We start from the raw sequence: 5,198 nt of genomic DNA, 5'->3' as shown, positions 1-5,198 counted from the left end.
AAATTATCATTCTTGAGTTGATTATGTGTCTCCATTCACACCTCTTCCTATTTAATTGCAGAATGCTCATACTGAAAATAGCAATGCAGCCAAGTTAGGTGGTCTTCACCAAGTCACTAAGCAGGTACATATATGCTAGGTATCCAAACAGTTGTATACTTGTAGTTGGTCTAATTCTCTATGACATTGTCCTTCTTCGCGTAAAGTAAAATCTTCCCAGTTTTATGAATAACAAATGTTTCATTTCTTGCAAAAATGGGATAAAACCGAAGTCTTTTTCTTTTCAATCAATTTGAGAAGCAAAAACAAACCAGTGACCAGTGGAATTTTAGGGGGTAAAGATAGAACATATGTGGTTGAAGGAAACATGCTTGGAGAGTAGTATGTTGCAGTCTTTGTGTGTGGCTCTACAAATCTAGGGATGTGAACTGGATAGACCATATGAAAAATTCCACACAGTAGGAGATGTTTGTTATGTTTTTGCTTGGCATTGCTCACATGTAAGTATGTTTCCATAGAAGCACCGAGTGTGCTCCAATATCCACATTTAAGATACTTTAGTTATCAAAAATCTTTGTGCCTTTTAGGTACACAAAACTAAGCCAATCATTCAAACGAAGCATTTGTATGATACACTTTTTATGATTTATCAAAGAACATCTTATCTTGCACTTATCTAAAACATTGTTCATTTTGATTTTCAGGGCGGTTGAGGATTTGAAAAGAGAGTGCATTAAGGGAGCCAGGAGTAATTGGGTAGTTGAGGATTTGAAAAGGGAGTGCACGGAAGGAGCCAGGATCAGTTAATGAACCAGTCTGTGAATGAACAAGTATTGTGGCCTATGTTATATTTTAGCTTAATTGAGAACCATAGTTCTAGACTATAGGATATTTTCTTATTTATTTGCATGTTCTGTATGAATGTTAATATTCAGTTGTGAACTTTGGTGTAAGTATCTGTTCGGGCTCATTATTCCACTCAGCTTGCCTTTGTTTGAGGGGAACTCAGCTTGTCAATTTTGATAATGCGATGTTTGCAAATGCAATCTATGGCGTGGAATGGTGCCTTCATATAATGATATTATTTGATTAATCTACATGTGCGGCCATGTCATGATAAAATGATCGAATTTGAAATGATGAAATACAAATTTGAAATAAATCAAACCATATTTAAAATAAAATATTACATTTGTATCGAGTCACTTATGTATATTTAAAGATAAATATAATGTCTCTACACAACATGTATAAGTACGGGGCCCATTGAAAGAACATGTAGTGCCCCCATGTTTGGTTTTGGTAATTAATGACAATCTCTATGGACTAATGGTTGCCTTGAGTTATATTTGAAGGATTTGTCCATAGGCATTTCTTGAAGTCCATGTGTTGGTTTCAAGGAGTTTATGAGTTGACCAAGGTGCTATTAAGGAATTATTATAAGATTGGTCATGTGAGTGTTGAGCTTATTGCAATCATGTCTTGAAGAAGAAGATTGTGTGATCATTCATGTTTACCTTCAAGACATCATCCAAATGAAGAGAGTTGGAAAGATTCAAGGTTGATCAAGACTAAGTCAAGAGTGGATCAAGTTGATCAACTCACAAAGTGTAGAAGATGTACCGAGAGGGATCAAGTTATCCCATGATATGGTAAGCATTGTCCATTGCACTTTGTGTACTAACCCATGATCTATGTGAGAGTTCTATGTGGGGTTAGGTACGTGTTCATGGGCTTGCGTCAAGAGGAGGATATCACTCAACCCATGGAGAGGATGACATCAAGTGGTGATCTTCATCAAGATTGTCGCGTGCAAGTTCAAGTGGAGCATCACGAAGAGATCAAGTGCTTGAAGCTTGCCATCCATTGTGGTGTCAATGGACTTGTGACGATGTGCCGAAGAGTGGCTCACCCATAGTGGAGTATGGAGGAGCAATCATCTAGTCTTCATCGAGTCAATGCAATCAAGAAAGGTGGTCCAACTTGAGGGAGTCAAGATCGTCATCATCTAGCTCAAGTGGACCATGTGCAAGGCAAATGTTAGCCCTTGATAGGTTTTCTCTTTTACCGGTCTCATGGTGGTAGTTGGGAGACTGGGTTATAGGATCGATTGCCGTACTATCAAGGGGGGCTCTCGATGAGTAGCTTGGTCGTATCATTCGTAGAGAGCTCAAACCATTGCATCCTTGCATCATCTTTCTTGGTTCTTGTTTGATTCTCTTTGTGAGTCTTAGAGCTTATGGCCATCTTGATGACGAGCTCGAGTTCATTGAAAACCGATTTCTTATGCATCTTCTTTTGTGTTTTCGGTGTTGGAGGTTTTACCGGTCTTAATTGAGAAAGGGTTCTCACCATTTTATCTTGGGTATTTTCTCAATTGCTATTTCTTGATATTTCTATCAATATTGTGTTTTCTCTTGTCCTTATCTTTCCAACAAACTTGATTTCGTCGAATTCGGAGCTCGTATGCGAAAGTTGTGGCTATTTTGATATTGCCTGTTTTACATAGAGAGGTTGTACCGCCCCATAGAGAGGTTGTACCGGTTGACTGGTACAACCGGTGTTTGGAGTGGTTGTACCGCTCCAGAATTGGTCCGGAGGTTGTACCGGCCATGTACCGCTCCACCACCGGACTAGTTTCTGTTGTGGTGCGGTTGTTGGGCGGTTGTGGGCCGGTTGTACCGCTTATTGCCTGTTACCAGTTGTACCGGTGCTCATAGCGGTTGTACCGCTCCTATGTTATTCTACACATAACGGGCAGATTCGTGGGGACCTATTTAAGGGGGTCTTCTTCCCCAATGGTTCTCGATCTCTAAAGCTCGTTTTGGCCCCCATTGTTGACCCTCTTTGAGCTTGCTAACTCTCAATCCCTCCATGGATTCTTGCTAGTTTTTGAGGGAAAAGAGAGAGGAGATCTAGATCCACACTTCCACCAATCACTTTCTCCTCTATGTGAGGGGAACCCCTTGGATCTAGATCTTGGAGTTCTTTGTGTTCTCCTTCTTGTTCTTCCTCTCACTTTCCTCCCTAGCATTAGTTGCTTTGGTGGGATTTGAGAGAGAAGGACTTGGGCACTCTGTGTGCCCTTGCCATTGCATTTGTGCATCGGTTTGAGTTCTCCACGGTGATACGTGGAAGTTACAAGTTGAGAAGCTTATTACTCTTGGGTGCTTGGTACCCTTGAGCTTGTTCCTCTTGGGTGCTTGGGCGCCCTAGACGGTTGGTGGTGTTCGGAGCTCAATCATTGTGGTGTAAAGCTCCGGGCAAGCGTCGGGGTCTCCAATTAGGTTGTGGAGATCGCCCTGAGCAATTTGACGGGTACCGGTGACCGCCCCCAAGGGTTGCCATTTGTACGAGTTCGGTGACCGCCCTCAAGGGTCCCTTAGTGAAATCACGACATCTTGCATTGTGCGAGGGTGTGAGGAGATTACGGTGGCCCTAGTGGCTTCTTGGGGAGCATTGTGCCTCCACACGCTCCAAACGGAGATTAGCATCCGCAAGGGTGTGAACTTCGGGATACATCGTCGTCTCCGAGTGCCTCGGTTATCTCTTACTTGAGCCCTTTACTTATGCACTTTACTTTGTGATAGCCATATTGTTCTTTGTCATATATCTTGCTATCACATAGTTGCTTATCTTGCTTAGCATAAGTTGTTGGTGCACGTAGGTGAGCCTAGTTGTTGTAGGTTTTATGCTTGACAAATTAACAGTTAGGTTTATTCCGCATTTGTTCAAGCCTCTACCGTGATTATTTTAAAACGCCTATTCACTCCCCCCTCTAGGCGACATCCACGATCTTTCACCCATGATGAACGCATTTACATAAGCGCCTCAATGGTGTCGGGACGCAAATGAATCATGTCTATGTGAGTAGAGACATGATATGAGCGTGTCTGTCATAACGTCTCTACCTGTGTAGACATGATGTTGAACGTTCCTATATAGCGTCCCATGTCATGTAAAGATGCTTCACAAGCGTGTCTACATGATTTGAGACGGTCCATGGGAAGATGCTCCAAAGATGCTTTACTAAAACGACTCTACAATTGCCTAGAGGTGGAATAACACGTCCCTATGTATGAAATTCGACGTCTCTGCTGGCAGTTTTTGTTGTAGTGACAGGTGGTGCTGCTGGTGGCGGAGATCTAGTTCAGGCGAAATCATGGACGGCCATGACCGGCCGCGCCGAAGGCGACGCCTAAGGGCGTCGTTTCCATACTTGGAGGCATCGGTATGGACTGATCTTCCCACTTCACCTTCCCCTAGGTCTCCCGGGCGAAAGCCCTAACTCTGTTGGGCGGCGGCGGCGCTCACGTCGCCGCTCCCTTCTTGAACCTTGGGGTTGGATGGCGCTTGTGGGTGGTGGGCGACGGCGGTGGTGCGACCCTTTTTTAGCATGGATTTACGTCTATTGCTTGGAGAGGGAATCGCGTAGGTGGAGGTCGCTGGCTGGCGTCGTGGTGGCGTCAATGGCGGAGGACCTGCCAATGCTCGCATAGGTGGAGGTCGTCATTTGGCGTCGTGGTGGCGTCGATGGCGGAGGACCTGTCAAGGTTGTCACCTCAATCTGCTCTAAAGATGGACCGGTGGAAGATGGCGGCGATGACACATGTGAGTGTGTCAGACTGGTTTGAGCCCCGGACCCGGCAGATGGCTCGGTCGGGGCCTCCGGCTTTAGATGTTAGGCTTAGGTGAGAGGTATGGGTATGTGGCCCAGCTTGCACTCCTTCATCATTTGGATAGGAGTAGGGGCAGATGCTGCCAAGATGGCAGATTCAGGCACATTGTTGTTATACTTTGTAAGGTCCTCGAGAATAATCAATAAAATGGCCGTATGCATCTCCCAGATGCAGAGGCCGGGGGTCATCCTCCTTTTCGAAAAAAACAAGATATAAGATGTTAACACATACTCCCTCCGTTCCTAAATATAAGGTGTATTAGTTTTTCAAGAAGTCAAGTGTTGTCTATGTTTGACCAAGTTTACAGCAAAATATATAAAGATTTATAACACTAAATATATATAATGTAAAAATATAGTTCATGATGAATCTAATGATAATGATATGGTATTCTAGATATTGATATTTTTGTCTATAAACTTGGTCAAACTTAGAGAAGTTTGACTTTTTGGAAAAATAATACACCTTATATTGAGAAATGGAGGGAGTACTTGCAAAAAAAAACTATGTACAGGACCC

Source organism: Triticum dicoccoides, chromosome 6B (genome assembly GCF_002162155.2).
Source record: "Triticum dicoccoides isolate Atlit2015 ecotype Zavitan chromosome 6B, WEW_v2.0, whole genome shotgun sequence".
In the NCBI taxonomy this organism is placed as follows: domain Eukaryota; kingdom Viridiplantae; phylum Streptophyta; class Magnoliopsida; order Poales; family Poaceae; genus Triticum; species Triticum dicoccoides.
Note: the sequence above shows the minus strand (reverse complement) of the source record.